The sequence below is a fragment of the Echinops telfairi genome, unplaced genomic scaffold (assembly GCF_000313985.2).
Source record: "Echinops telfairi isolate 266 unplaced genomic scaffold, ASM31398v2 ScPeMD7_7457;HRSCAF=8495, whole genome shotgun sequence".
In the NCBI taxonomy this organism is placed as follows: Eukaryota; Metazoa; Chordata; class Mammalia; order Afrosoricida; family Tenrecidae; genus Echinops; species Echinops telfairi.
In genome coordinates this window covers 23,645,091-23,660,666 of record NW_022111357.1, presented here as the reverse complement: position 1 = coordinate 23,660,666, position 15,576 = coordinate 23,645,091, and the positions used below count along the sequence as shown (strand labels likewise).

The 15,576-nt window shown below is 56.3% G+C and overlaps 1 protein-coding gene across 6 annotated transcripts in view; it reads right to left on the bottom strand.

Annotated features, from left to right (window-relative positions):
• LOC101648359 (RAP1 GTPase activating protein) overlaps positions 1-13,556 on the bottom strand; it is a 50,229-nt gene extending 36,673 nt beyond the window's left edge. For all 6 annotated transcript variants that reach the window (XR_006680895.1, XR_006680894.1, XR_006680896.1 and 3 more), the window contains exon 1: positions 13,521-13,556. The gene's annotated coding sequence lies outside the window, so the exon portion shown is untranslated. The remainder of the gene's footprint in view (positions 1-13,520) is intronic.
• Between the last annotated feature and the right edge of the window lie 2,020 nt (positions 13,557-15,576).

Genomic DNA, 15,576 nt, shown 5'->3' with positions numbered 1-15,576 from the left:
GTCAGGATCAACTCAGTAGCAGAGGGCTTGGTTTGCCTGGAGAGACAGCACAGCATCAGAGATGGGCGCTCTAGAGTTTAAACCCTGCCTCGGCCACTTAACAGCTGTACACGTTTGGGCAAGTTCCTAACTTCTCCACGACTCCGTTTTCACATGTGTAGAATGGGACTAGCAGCAGCCACAGCCTCCAAAGGTTGTCCTCAGGATGCAATGAGTTTGTTCGGACAAAGGGCTGGATAAAATTAACCAGGAGCACCTGCAGCTGCCCCCTTCTTCTCCCTGGCTCCCTTGTGGTGGAGAGGTGGGCTGGCGTTCACCGCAGGAGCAGCGTGATCATTAGCGCTGCCCAGCCATGAAAGGCACTCAGCTCCCGCCAAGCAGAGAGACAGGGAGCCCCGAGTGGAGAAGGCGCTGGGCTTCTGGAGAACAGGGTGGGGAGGAGGACTGGATCAGAGGTGACCCGCAGGCACCTCCCTGTTTGGGTTCTGTGACGCCCACTGACACGATGATGCTATACTATGGAGAAGCTGGGGGTGTGAATTCTCATGACTCGGCGGCAATTGCTACCACTTCTCTGAAGGGCTTCTGGTTAGAGAGGCCCCGGTGGTGCCCACGGGAGAAAGACAGGGCTTTCAGCTCCCATAGAGAGTTCCAGAAACTCACAGGGGCAGTTATCCCCTGTCCTAGAGGGTCAGAGTCTGGAGGTGGGGCCGAGGGGTGCCAATGGTTATCATGCTCAGCTGGTGAGTCAAGTCCTCCCAGGTGCCCCAGAAGAAAGGCCTGGCCGAGTACGTCTCAAGACTGCGGAGCACAGTTCTACTTTGAGAAACGTACAGTTGCCAGGAGTTGACGAGGACTTGATCACAACTGTCTATTACTGTTAAAATCATTAGAGATTAAAATGTGCTACTCTGTCTAACACTGCGTCTCACGCAGTTTCCCGAAGTGGGGATAGCGCCCCCTGGGGGTCACTAGGCCAATGGGTGGGGGGCGTGCTGCATAATCAGATACTTAACTTTATCCTGGATTACAGACTGTTGTAAGAAGGTTTTTAATTACAGTGGAGGTGGGGGTGGAGTGGTTGTTGAGTAATTTTTTTTTCCTGAAAAGTGAAAAGGGGACGGTGGGCCAAGTAAATTTGGGAACCGATGGCTCTAACAGTTCCACATCAATATCTGTCCTTCAGAAATGCGCACACAGATTGCACACAGACACACGGACAAAGGGCAGCAGGTTTGCAATAGCTGGAAGGAGGAAGCCCACCGAACATCCACAAGGAAGAGTCTGGGAGCATCCTGCAAAGCGCACGCAGAGCGGAGCCGGGAATGTCCCGCAGGCATGGCAGCGGGCTCTCTCCAGTCCTGGCCAAGAAAGGGTCTCGGCACAGAGTTGGATGGGAACAGCAGGTTGCAAGAGAAAAGGCTTGTTTGTCAAAAAGTAAAGCTAATATTACAGGCCCCAGGGGTTGCCCCTGGACGGGAGGACCACCATGTGGCGCATATTTCTACCTCGTTCGCATTGTTTCCATGAGCGTGTGTTAGTGTTCTAATCGGAAGAAAAGCATTAAGGATCTTCACAACTTGGCACCTACTATGAGTCAGCCCCCTCGGTACTTGGCTCCTTTACTTTTCTCAACCATTTTGAGAGCAAGGTACGATTCACCCTTCTCTCTTCCAAGCAGGGGTGTGTGAAGGATTTGTACGGCTCTGTCTAAAGGTTGGTGGTTCAGACCGATCCTGAGGTGGCGCTAAAGAAAGGCCTGGTGATTTGCTTCTGCTAAGACAACAGCCAAGAAAAGCCCATGAGCACGTGTGCCCTTTAATGCCCAGCCTTGTCATAGCTGGAATGGATGCCACGACGATGGGGTTGGGTGTGTTGGTCTGCTGACTCTGAGAGAGATAAACTCTGACCTCCATCTCGCACTGAGGAGCTGACGGAGCTGGGGCATAAACCCAGGCTGGCAGACTGTGAGCTGATGCTCTTTCCTCTAATTAGACATTAGGCAACCTGCTCTGAGGGTCAGGGGAGGGGGAAGGCAGTATAGAAGTGGCCCCAGCAGCTGGACACAGGGCTGGGCTCTGGGACCTCGGCTGTCACATCTCGGGAGCCAGGCCAGCTGGGGTCAGCCTGTGCAGGGACAGGGAGGGCTGTCTGGCTCATTTGTAAATGCAAATGGAAATGCAAATACAGGCTCTGCTTCTCCAGTCCAGCTTCATGCCCTGAGCTGCCTCAGCCTGGTCAGCTGGCAGGCGCCCAGCCCCACCCAACAAGGCCACAAGGTCACCAAGCAGGTGGGCACGCACTGGCCTGGGCCCTTCCCTGGGGCCCTAAATAACTTTCCATGTGGGTCAACATTGAAGGTCACCTGTCCTCTTGGAAGCCAAAGCCTGGCCAGGTGGCGAGCTCACCTGCACATGCCTGTGAGTCTGGGCAAGAGGTCGGGGTGTATGTGCGCACACCTGGAGGTCAAACAGAGTTGAGTTCAAATCCTAGCCAAGCCAAGCCCTCATGTGGGACCTGGGGCAAGCTGCTCCATGCTCCATGTCTGAGGGCCCCATGTCCCCCCAAACCCGACTCAATGCCTGGAGAATGCAGCACTAGTGGTGCAGGAGAACTTCTCAGCTGGAAGGCACCTTCTGTGTGTGTGTGTGTGTGTGTGTGTGTGTGTGTGTGTGCCTGTGGCACGGTCAGTCCTGACGGGTGGTGCACTGTGCAGATGGCCCCTCCACATATGGGTGGGGCCAGTGACGGGCTCCCCTTGACTCGGGAGCCAGGCTCCAGTTTTGTGTGGCTCTGCCTGGAGGTGTGAGAGGGTGTGTGGGATCAGCGGATGAGAGCGTGGGTGGAAGGCCTGGCAGGCACGTGAATTGAGTTGGGAGAAAGAGCGTGTGTCTGGGATGCGTGGGTTTGTGTGCACGCGGGCTGCATCTGAGCACGTCACTGCCTCCCTGAAAGCCCCCAGGGGCTCCTGACAGCTCACGGCATTGAGACGCCTGCCTCGAAGGGCCCACGGCTCCCTGTGTGGCTACCCAGCCTGTTTCTCCAGGCCCTCTCAGCTCCCCAAGCCTGGGGTGTGTCGTCCCCCTTCAGGGCCCTGGCATGTGCTGCTCCCCCTTCAGGGCCCTGGCATATGCTGTACCCTCGTCCATCTCTGACCATGACCCTCCCCAGGCCGGAGCCTTCAGAGATCTGTCCACTTGGTTGGCACGTTTCCTGCATGATGACAGGATTACAGCCTGTCTCCCCCATGGGGCCGGGAGCTTCCTTGGGCGAGGGCTGGGTCAGCGTGGGGGCTGGCACATAGTCCGAGCTAAACGAGGATCTGAGGTAGGAATGTGCCTCTGTGTGTGTGTGCCTATGTGTGTATGTGTGTGTGACTCATTGTTAATGCCACAGCCGACTGAACAAGAGTTCACGGGCATGAGTAGTGAGGTATGCATGTGAGTGGGGTGTGTATGCATGTGTGGGGGTCAGCTCAAGGAGCTTCTGTTCTTGTGGATCGCTGGGGACTGGGAGACACTCTGGGCCAGTGCCCAGGCTGACTAGGGTGAGAGGCAAAGTGGGTTTGCATTCTCCTGCCCCCAAGCCTCTCCTAAGACAGCCAGGCCCAGGGTCTCTGTGCAGTGGGGTCCATCAACTGAGCACCAGGTTACCCCACCCCCTGTGACTGGCACGGCCTTTACCCCTGACTGCTCCAACATCTCTGAGATTCAGCCCTCTAGCCACACACTTCATCTCATCAGACCCAGCCCAGGCCTGTCCCACATCCTGGGACAGATGTGCCTGCCCCGGGCCTGGACCTGCCGTCCAGACAGCACTTCTTGACCTGAGTCACGGTGGGCTTCCAACTCCCTGTCTTCCCAGTCCCCATCCCCTGTGACCAGGTGGTCTGGAATGTGCCAGGACTGGGGTGAGGGAAGGGGTCCCATTCTTACATCAAGGATTTTACACCTGCTGTCCCTCTGCCTGCCCCCCACCCTTCCCAGGCTGCAGCCCTCTCCAAAGGCCCTCCCTTGCCCCCTTAGCAAAGGGGGGCTCCTCCTCAGCCCATCAGGGATGTTTTCTTTCTCTGTCTCTGACACTGGAATGTAGCCTGCATGAGGCCAGAGACCAGGACCCTGGGTTCACTGCTAGTACCTGGCACTTAGTGGGGACTGAGGAAGCTTTTTTGAGTGACCAGATGGCTAATGGAAGGAAGCCCAGCAAGAATCCTAGGAGGTGCATATTGCTATCCTTAATTACAGATGTGGAAGTTAGGGTTCAGTGTGGTTGTTTCTAGCCCAGGTCACACAGCCAACACCTGGACCAGGTAAAACTTACAGACGGTCTGATGCTACTAGAAGTCCAGTGCCTCAGAGTGTGTCATAACAAATGTCCTGTTTTATGGGTAAGATGTGAGCCTCAGAGCAGGGCCATGCTGGTCTCCGAGCCACCACGCATAGAGACTTTCTTACCTCCAGTGACTTGTGACCTGAAACACCTCCCTGTTAGGTGGACCTCCTCCCTGGCAGGAGGGACCATTAAGATCCCCACTGCACACGGGAGGCACCAAGGTCACCAGTCAGGACCCAAGGCCAGGCCTGCCTGACGCAGGGCCAGTGTCAAGGCCAGTGCCCAGGGCTAGGGCATGCCCATGCTCAGGCAGGTGGCAAGCATGGAGGGCAGGGCCCACACACTGACGTAGGTGGAGAGCAGCACACGACAGCAGTAACAGTAGCAGCTGGCATCGACTACGAGGCACTATACTCACTGGGCCAGGCCTGGCTTTAGATCTGGGCATGCAGGGTCTCAACTCCCCCCACAATCCTTTCAGGTAGGTACTCAGAGCTGTTAATAGCATGCAGGAGTCACAGAGCACCATCCAGTCTCTAATCCAGGCTCCGGGACACACACAGCACCGCCCCAATAGCACAGCACCATCCAGTCCACAGTCTGGCTCCAGGGCTTTACGTAATAGCACCGCCCCAATAACACAGAGCAAGTGGATCAAGGGACTTCAAGCACAGAGCAGTTCCTGGAGCTATGAGCAGGGACAGATGGCAGGTCTCTGTCCCATGGTAGCGTGGGGACTTGGAGTCCTCCCAGACCACCCTGCCAGAACTCCTGACGAAGTAAGCAGGGACACGACCCACTCCTGACATCACCTGACAAGCCTGGAACAGTCTCTGGGCACTGCCCCCACTCCAGCCCAGACAAGCGCCCCCCTGGCCCACTCCAGCTTGCTCTTTGGGCTTGGTTTTCTGAGCCACCTCCTCCAGGAAGCCTCCCCTGATTGCCAGGCTGGAGAAGGAGTCCTTCTCTGAGCTCTCTGAGCTGTCCCCCACAACCAGGTCTCCCCCATTGATATTCATCACCCCATCAATGCCACCTGTTTCCTTGTCCTGCCTAGAATATGAACCCAGAGAGGAGAGAGGCTGTGTCTGCCCTTTCCACGCCATATCCCCAGTTCCTGGCAGGCAGGCTTGGCCCTCAGATGCCCCACCCCCACATGAGTAGTTGTGGATTTTATTTGCAAAGTGAGTGAGTGGGAGACCTTGCATTTGGGAAGCCTTTGGGGGTGAGGGTGGGGGGTTTGCTCTACTCAGTAGACCAGCTCACCACCTGATCCCACCACAAGTGGCTCCCTGGGCTTTAATGAGATTTTTCTCTCAAAATGCAAATACCGCGGATGCACCAGCTGGAATCTCATCTCATCCTAAGACCCTGGAGGGTAAGCAATGCTATTTCTGCCATATGAATGCCCAGAGGCTCAGAGAGGCAAAGTAACTAGGGCAAGACCACACAGCAAGTAAATTCAAATGAGGTACTGAACTCAGGTAGCTACAGACCCCAAGCTTTCCGAGCCTGTCTATGCACCACCCCAGACCTGAGGGCCCAAGCCCAAGCGTCTTCAGGAGACAGGGACTCCGATCATGGACCCCAGAGGCCATCAGGGTCTCCTCACTGTGCCAAGGCTGGGGGTAGAATGTGCCCAGAGGCAGAGACTCACATGCCCAGCAGCACACAGCAAACAATGGCGGTCCCAGGATCAAATCCCACTCAAGGGGGTTTCTCATGTCTCCTTATACTAGAGGGACCTTCTCTGAAGGAGGGGTCTCTATGGCCTTGTGTTGTTCCTTCCAGAAACTCCCCCTAAAGGGATAGCCTTCCCCAGGTGGGTGGTGATCTGGCCCTCAAGAGATGGGGAGGAACTGAAGGGGCTGGAACTCGGGAGGCCTGTAGTAACTGAGCTGAATGGACGAGGAGCAGAAGGGAGAGCCGGGCTGAGTGAGTGCTGAGCCCAGAGAGAGCAGACCTGGGGAGATGGAATCCATGCCCTGATCTTTGGGGTGCCATCGTGGGAGTGGGTGGCCCTCCGCTGAGGCCATTGTCTCTAAGCTTCCTCCATCCATCTGAGCCACCGGCAATGGAAAGGGCTACTTTTAAGGTAGCGATCCTCTTGTTGCTGGGAGTATACAAGAAAGGATTGGTCAAGCAAATGCCAAGGGGTCATGGTAGACTCAGCTTGGAAGTGGTGGGCTTCAAGAGGTCCATGAAGTTACTGAGAATAAAAGTATGTTTCCCTCACATGGGAACTGCCCCCCAATTTCCCCAACACTCAAAGGGATTGTGAATTAAAGAGCAGGGTTTCTTGCTGAGTGAGAGATACTTCGCAGGTCTCTTTCACCAAAGCCAGGACTCAGACTCAAAGGTTCGATGTGCTCCCAACTTCGTACCCAAACTCCTACCTTACCTGCAAAGTCCTGCTCCACCTGGCCTCCTCTCCAAACCACCACCAACCTTACGCTTCCTCACCATTCTAGCCTCACGGGCCTCCTTGCTGTTCCTGGGACATACTGAGCTCTTCAGTGCCTCAGGCCCTTTGCACCTGCTGTTCCTCTGCCTGGACTGGGGGCCCAGCTCCTCCCATGGTTTCCTCCCTCCTTCGTCAGGACTTAGGTCACATGCCACTTCCTCAGAAAGGTCACGCCTCACCACCTTCCTTCCCCAGGCTGACAGCATAGGGTCATGGGCAAGTTTGGGCTCCGTTGCTGAGGCTCAAATCTCAGCTTCGTCAACACTTGGTTGGTGTGGCCTCTGCACCTCGGTTTCCACAGCTCTTGATGCAAAACCCAAACCCTCACAGGTGGACCAATAGGAAACATGATGCTAAACGGAGGAAAGACGGAAGCTGTCGAGGATTTTGCCTTGCTTGGATCCGCAATCCACACTCATGGAAACAGCAGCCAAGAGATCGGAGGACACGTTGCATGGGGTAAACCTGCTGCTCAAGACCTGTTCAGCGTATGGAAAGGTAAGGATGTTACTTTGAGGACTGAGATGTAGCTGACCAAAGGCGTGGTGTTTTCAATTGCCTCCTATGCATGTTGGAAAGTTGGATAGTGAATTAAAAAGACCGAAGGGAAATGGATACTTTTGAACAATCGTGTTGGAAAAGAATATTGAAAGTATCATTGACTGCCCCCCCAAGCCCCCAAAACAAACCAGATCAGTCGTGGAAGAAGTACAGCCAGACTGCTCCTCAGGGGCATGGATGGCAAGATCGGGTCTCCTATCCTATGGGAACGTTGTGGGGAGAGCCTAGTCCCTGGAGAAGAACATCGTGTTCGGTAAAGTGGAGGGGTAGAGAGAAAGAGGAAAGGCCCGGGCGAGACGGATAGACGGATGCACACAGTGGCCGCAACAATGACTCACACAGTCAGAAGAACATCGTGTTCGGTAAAGTGGAGGGGCCGAGCGAGCTGGGCGGACACAGTGGCCGTAACAATGACTCACACAGTCCGTCGTGAGGGTGGAGTTTCACTCCGCAACACCTCGGGCCGCTGCGCCTCGGGCCACGGCGAGTCGGAACCCAGTCCGTGACTCTGACGACAACAGCAGGCGCCGGGTGGCTATGAGGATCGCTTCCAGCCACGGGGGAAGGGCAGGAAAGCAGCCGGGCACACGGAGCCCCAGGAAACGACCTTGCTAGCTAGCATGCAACCTGGCTTTAAAATGCTAGCAGCCATCGTCATTTTCAGATCTTACATCCCCATTTTACAGCAGAGCAAACCAAGGCTTGGCGAGGCCAAACCAGGCTCTCTCTGTGATGACCGGCACTGGGCCTTTCTCATTTCAATGAGCCCAAAGCACATACACAGGGTTCGGTAGCTACTGACTCCGAGAATGAGGAATAATGGCCCCTGTCTATCATACCGAGGGTCTGTGTAGCCAGGGACCTCATCCCTAAGACTGTGTTTCAGCCCATTCCTGCCCAGCTGGTCCCAGATCACCCCAGACTCCCTGGGGTCTCTGTCTCTCCCGGAAGTGGCTGCTGCGAAAGGCCGAGGAATGAGTTGGGGACCAGTGTCCCTGCTCCTGTTCCCAGTAGTGGGACTCTCGCACCTTGGCAAGTCCAAGAGGAAGAAGCAGGCGACGCCTAGGCATTGGCCTTAGGGGATCTCTGCCCAGAAGCCTGGTGGCAGGTGTAGGCTCAAGAAGCAGCTGCTGCTGCCCTGCCAGCTGCCTGCTGGGGGCCTGCCTATCAGATGCATAATAGATGAGGAGGCCCAGCAGGTCCTACCCGCTTGGCATTTCAGAGTCGCTAATGAAGGCAACTCGTGCTTCCTGCTGCAGCTCACGGGGGTCCCCGGGCCTCCGGCTGCTCAGTGATGGACGAGAGGTGCCACTTGAGGACAGTGGCTGCCCAGTTGGCACAGCAGCATCAGGCCGACCCCACTGCCAGCCCTGGTTCGCCACCCACTGACTGCGCACCCTCTCTGTAAGATGGGGCTGGATAGTGTGAGGATGAGATGTGGTCATCCAGGGGCAACTGGCACCCTCATTGCCCAGGGGGCTACATCTCAACATGGGGCTGGGCAGGGCGTCCTATGTGGTGGGCATTGGGGGCCATCTCACCCCATAACCAGGACTTCCTTCAGTTCAGGGGCTTCCTCACCTCCAACCAAGGTCCTGTCCATGGCAAGAAAAAACAGCTGGATTCAAAGCCAGTCCTGGCCAGCTGTGTGACACTGGGCTTGGAAGTGTCACCTCTCTCAGCCGTGGCTTTGGCCTCTGTAACATGGGGACACCAGCGGTCACCATGGATTTCTGGGTAGTGTGAATGGTGAAAGCACTTTGGTATGACCAAAAGGCTAGAGGGTCTAGGCTGCACAGAAGCACCTGGAAGAAAGGCCAGGCCACTCACTCTGGAAAAACCAGCCATGGAAAATGAAGCCATTCGTGAGCCAGCAGCAGCTCAGCAGCCACTAGTATTTTAAGGTCAACTTGCAGGACCATGGGGGTGACTTCATGAGGCCACCATTGCAGAAGGCCTGGCCCCGCTGGTGCTCAGTCCCTGAGGGTCTTGCCTCCTTCCCCCAGGCTCCAGCTTCCCTGTCAGAGTTGCTTCTCCTTCAGCCACCTCCTTCTTCTTCTCCACTGGTGTCCACCTCAAATGGTGGGTCCTTACCCCTGGTCTTCTGGGCCCCAGAGAGCTGAAGAACCAGCAGCCCTCCCTCTGGGCCCCATTTCCTCTCATATTTGCATGCCTGCTCTGACACCTCCCTTCCTCCCCACCTCCCGGACACACAAACACACACACACACACTGTAAGCTACCTGCTGATGGGGACCAGGAAGGAGAACCATCCTTGAATGCATCTGGTCAATACTAGGCCTTACACACAAACACACACACACACACACACACACACACACACACACACACGCTGTAAGCCACCTGCTGATGGGGACCAGGAAGGAGAACCATCCTTGAATGCATCTGGTCAATACTAGGCCTTACACACAAACACACACACACACACACTGTAAGCCACCTGCTGATGGGGACCAGGAAGGAGAACCATCCTCGAATGCAACTGGTCAATACTAGGCCTTGCTAGTCTCCTTATCTACACCCTAATCTCTTAATCCTTAACCAAAAAAAGAAAGAAGAAAGGTAAAGGGACCCAGGAGGAAACCAGGCTTCTCCCAGGAAGTCTTCCCAGCTACTGCACAGAGTTCGACCGATGCTCTCTCCGAACAGGTCCGTCATACGTCACAAACCGCCCCTCAGCCTCCGAGTCTGTGGGACAGGGAGGGGTGAGGACACAGCCTTCCGTCTGTCCCCTCTCCTCCTTTGCAGCTTTGCTGTCCTTTGAGAAGATATTTTGTCCCCTTTTACAGATGAGGAAACTGAGCACCTGCTGCTGGGAACTGGGCTAAATACAGCCCTAAGGTAACTCAACCAACACCTGCTTTCCAGGAGCTCAGAGCCTGCCTCGCTACAACCCCGGGAGAGAGCCCTGCGGAGATCAGAGAGGAAGGGATGTGTCCCAGGCCACCTGCCAGACCCCAGGCCCAGGTGCTTTGCACTAGCCTGGTGTGGGTGCTCTGGGGCACTCTGCTCCGAGGAGGGAGTGAGATGAGATGGGGGTGGGAAAGGGAACCCTCAACAATGGTGGCCAAAGGGGGCTGGTGGGTGGGGAGGGCTGGTGGTGTGGGAGGGAAGGGCATGCCACCGGCAGAAGTATGGCACGCCAGCTGACACACACACCCCCGCCCCCGCATGACTGCTGACCAGAAGTTGGGGGACACAGGGCAAGCTGGAAAGAGGTGGAAACAGACCAGGAAATGTCAGTTAAAGATACAAATGACCACCGCTTACCAAGCTCTGGCCATGTGCTGAGGAGCCCTGGTGGCACAATGGATGAAGTGCTTGCCTTCAAACAGAAAAGTCAGGGTGGAGTCCACCTACAGGTCCAAGAGGTGGATCTGGGGGCAGAGCAGGTCACGCATAGGCTGCTCACCACAGGATGGGCAACTCAAACCCAGCAGCTGCTCCACAAGAGAAAGACGAGGCTTTCTGCTCCCATAAAGAGTGACAGTCTTGGAATCCCACGGGGGCAGTTCTACCCTGTCCTGTAGGGTCGCTGTGCATCAGAATCGATGGCAGGGAGTTTTGAGACCGACTCAGGGGAGAAAAGACGTGGCAGTGTGCTTCCCTAGCGATCCAGCCTCAGAGCCTCGGCAAGTGTGTGGAAATGGACCACATGGCTCACAACAACGCAGTGAAGCCAACCTCACGCTGGTGCTGAACAACTGGCTACCCGTAGTTGGGACAGGATTGCCTAGGGGTTAGCACCTTGGAGACGGAGCTAGTGAGGAGGATGCAGGGCAAGGCATTGTGGGAAATGGGTATGTCCTGAGGAATGTCAACCCTTAAGGGACAGATGTGTCAACTGAGGCCCAGAGAGGCAAAGGAATGTGCGTGCCCAAAGTTCCAACTACCAACCCTGGATGCTCGTCTGAGACTCTTGGTCCAGTGTCCGTTCCCCCAAGGGGGGCTTCTGGATCATCCTTTTGTCTCCAAGTCTTCCTGGAAATGAACCCCTAGCTCAGACCCACCTGAGCATGAGGGTCTGGGCTCTGCACTGTCTGGAAGACCACCATCAAATCGAAGCACTGACTAGCTGTGTGGCCTTAAGCTGCACAGCAAGCATGTCCAGCAGTGCCTACTATACCCGCTTGACTAGCGGGGGTTGCTGCTGGTCTGATTACTGAAGCCCTGGAGGGAAGCCCTATGCCTGCCTTACCTGTCTGGCCCTATCCCAGCTCTGGGGACCACACACCGCTTTGCCCAGAGAAGCAGCTCAGGAGTGCCCACAGCTTGAGGGGGCACAAAGAGGCAGAGTACCTGCCCAAGTCACACCCCTAAACTCCAAACTCATTGCCATTGAGTCAGTGCCAGCTCATCTCAGCCCTGCGGGACAGAGCAGACCAACGCCTGTGGGTTTCTGAACTGTACATCTTAATGGGAGCAGAAAACCTCCCCTTTCTCCTGCCGAGTGGCTGGGAAGTTCGACCTGTAACCAGTGTGTGACCAACCCACCAGGCCACCGGGGCTCCTCCAGGCCCCTCGGAGAGCATCTAAAGACCAGTCCAAGCTCAGCCTGCCCCACTCCATCCCCATCCCATGGTGCCAGAGAGGGATCATCATCAGCTAAGGACCCCTGTGGAGCCTGGTGACCCTGGAAGCCCTCCGCAGACTCGCCCTGTTGCAGCGGGAGCAGCCAGCTGGGCCCATGTGATGTGGGTGCCAGGGAAGCTGAGAGGCGCCCGCCTGCAAGGGCATTGGAGGTGTGGGGACTCCCAAGAGGAGGTGAGGCTACACCTCCGCCTACCACTTCTCAGGGGCTGGGGAAGCCTCGGATGCAGCTGGTTCTCCTCCAAGGAGAAGGGGCTGGGCGGGCCTTCTGAGAACCTTGCAGGAGATGGGACAGCCGGGTTGGGGACTGTGAAAAGGCACCTCTGGCCCAGTCCAAGCCGGGGCAGGTGTCCAGGGATGGAGAAGAAGAGGGCTGAGGAAGCACATTTAGGGAGGATCTATGAGATGTCCGGTCCGGCTGGGTGGTGGTTGGTTCTACAACTTTTGACTCACAGGACCCCAGAGAAAAGGTATGCTCCAGGGGGTTTTCAATGACTGATTGCAGGGAGGGGTGAGGGGGTGGTGGTGGCATAGACTGTCAGGCCAATGTCCCAAGGCACCTGGAGGTGGATTTGAGCTACCAACCTCTCCATTCAGCAGCGAGCACTTAATAGCCTGCACCACTCAGAGACTCCTTTATCACACCCCCACAACTCAAAACCAAACTTACTGCCATCAAGGCAGCGCCAACTCATAGTGAAGTTGGTAGTTTCAAACTTCAGACCTTGCAGATCGCAGCCCAATACGTAACCACCACTACACCACCAGGGCTCCTGGGGTCATTACATCATCTGGTGTCAACTTGAGACTATTAAGAGTGAAGGGGTGAAACTTAGCCTGTCAATCAGGCAGCAGCTTGATGACCTCATTTGGAGGCCAGATACCCTCTCTCTGCTTGTCTCCCTGCGAAACATTCCTGTTAACAAGCCACATGGAGCCAAAGCCCTGGAGCTGGAGGATCCACGTGAAGACCCACACCAGTACTGAGATGCTTCCACCACCACTAGATCCACAAGATTTTCTACCCACTGGTCTGTGATCTTCCTGCATTCTGCATTATTGCATGTGTTGCATGAGTCTGAAGAGGAATTTACAGACTGGTATCAGATATATGGGCTAATATCGGACTTAAGGACTTGATCCAGACTGAGCTGGATGTTTTCTTAATATACAATTCCTATTTGTATTAAGCTCTTTCTCATCCACATGAGTGTCTCTGGAGTTGTTTCTCTAGTCAACCAAGACTAGCACAGCTCCTATCCTTCACAACGTCCACTCTTAAATAAGTAGGTGCAAAGAAGTTCGCTGGATTGCTGAAGGTTACCCAGGCAGAGGCAGAGGTGAGGTTTGAACCGGATTTGTCTAATTCTAAGGCAGCGCTCTGGAAAGAACAAGAACATCTGGGCACAAAACTGGTAAGAGGGTCTTGCCCCTCTGGTGAAAGTGGGCAGAGGGTGTGGGCTGGCATTGTAGGGAATGAGAATGGGCTGGGGGGGGGGTGTTCCCAGGGGCAGTCAAGCCAACCCAGCCTTGCTGAGCAGCCCAGTACTCACCACACACTCCGGCGAGGGCTGAAAGACTTGTCCACCCTGAAACACAGCAAGCGGGCAGCAGGTCAGGGCAGCCCTTCCCCTGTACCCATGGGCCCACCTCACTGAGGGGCTTGGGGCAGGACTGCTTCAGGGAATGCTGCACACCCTCACCATCTCCCTTACGTTGTGGGGACCCTCAACAAGCTAGGGTGCCCCAAGACCAGGTGGAATGATATGGGGGAACAGGAGGTTCCTGTTATCTTAGGGATAAGAGTGGGAGCTTAAAGATGAAGGAGAAGAAGTAGGGTTGGGGCCAGGGGACACAGCAGTGGGGGCTGAGGACTGGGCTGTGAGTGTTGGCAGGGGTGGGGCTCCAGCATGGGGGGAATCTTGGGATAGGTGGGCGGGAAAGTGACTACCGCAGCTGAGGGTCAGGGAGGTAAGGATGCAGCTGAAACCAGTTTGGGTTGTTTCCACACAGAACTGAGGGGGTCCTGGGTGCTCATGCTGTAGAGGGAGGGATGCTCCCAGCACCCCCTCCCCACGGTGCTCCACCCTCACCTTCCCTATGTGTCCCCCTGCCTGTCCTCCTGCCACCCCACTCACAGCCTGCCCCGACTGCATCCATCTATGCAGGGGACAAATGTCTAGAAGCTCAGGAACAAGAGCTTTGAGGGGAAATTGCTCCCCTCGCCCCACCCCTGACAGCCTGGGGAAGATTTCGCGCCCCCAGAGTTTAGGGGACACCTCCAGACTTTGTCTCCCCCCAGCCCTTTAGGCAAAAGCTCAGAGAATGCATGTATGGGGATAGCGCACCCTGCAGACTCGGTGCCTTTGAAGGCACCTTGGGGTGGGGGAGGGCTGCAGCAGCCGCCACCTCTGGCTCAGTGGGGAGCTGAGGGGCTCCTGCAGTTGTTGGGACAACAAGCCACCCCTGTCTGGGAGGGGTTAGAGGGGACCGTGGAGAGGCCAGAACCGGACTCGGCCAGCAAGGGGCGTCTTCTCAGAGGGAGGGTGGAGGCCCAGTCACCTAGCCTGGGAGACTGGCTCTGCTGACAGGAGAAAATGAAGCCATGGAGAGGCTGGGACTTGCTCAAGGTCACCCAACAGAACCCAGCCCCACCCCCCTGGACTGCCCCTTGGGCTCAGCTGACCAGAAAACGCTCCCTGGCACCTGACGGCTAGCAGGCCCCCAGAAAGGCCCTCACCTCCCACCCCAGCCCTCGGCTGAGGCACCTCAGAGGACATCCCATGGACACAAGCCTGTTAGTTCAGTGAGCACCTTCTATGTGCCAGCATCTCCCACGCACAAGCCCCAATTGCCTCCGCACCCCAAAGGTGGGTCCTGGGGGTCCCCCTCTGCCGACTGGCGCCTGTGCCCAGAGGCAGGGAACTGGTGAGGACCATGCATACTGCTGCCGCAGGAAGGGGCTCTAGGGCCATGCTGCCAGCCTACCCTTCTTTCTGCTTTACCCAGTCTTGGCCTCAGAAAGGAATCTCCCCACCCCTACAGGGGTCACTTGGAGCCAGAAGGGACCCCAAGTTCCAAGTGAAACAGTCACTACCAGGGTGGTCAGCAGCCCTGGGGCAAGGGGGTAGTGCAGGCCTCCCCTGACCTCCCCCTGCACCCATACCTACACATGCACCCACACCTGTCAGTGCACACACCAATCATACACACATACATATATTTACACACCCCACCTGTCAGTGCACATACCAATCACACTCAAACTCACACCTGTCAGTGCACCACACACCTCTCAGTGCACACACCCATCATACACACACACCACACCTGTGAGTATACACACCCATCACACACATACACACACACCACCTGTCAGTGCACACACCCATCACACACACATTCGCTCCAGCACGTGGGTAAGCGGTAGGAACGCACACGGACGACTCAAGATCACACTTGCCCACTCACAGTCACGCCGAGGCTCCCACCTCCGGAGCGCGCCCCGCCCGGCGCACCTACCCGCCGTAGGCCCCGAAGGTGAAGCTGCGCTTGCGGCCGCTCATGGTGCCGCGCCGCCCGGCCCGAGCCCAGCCCGAGCGGCGGCCC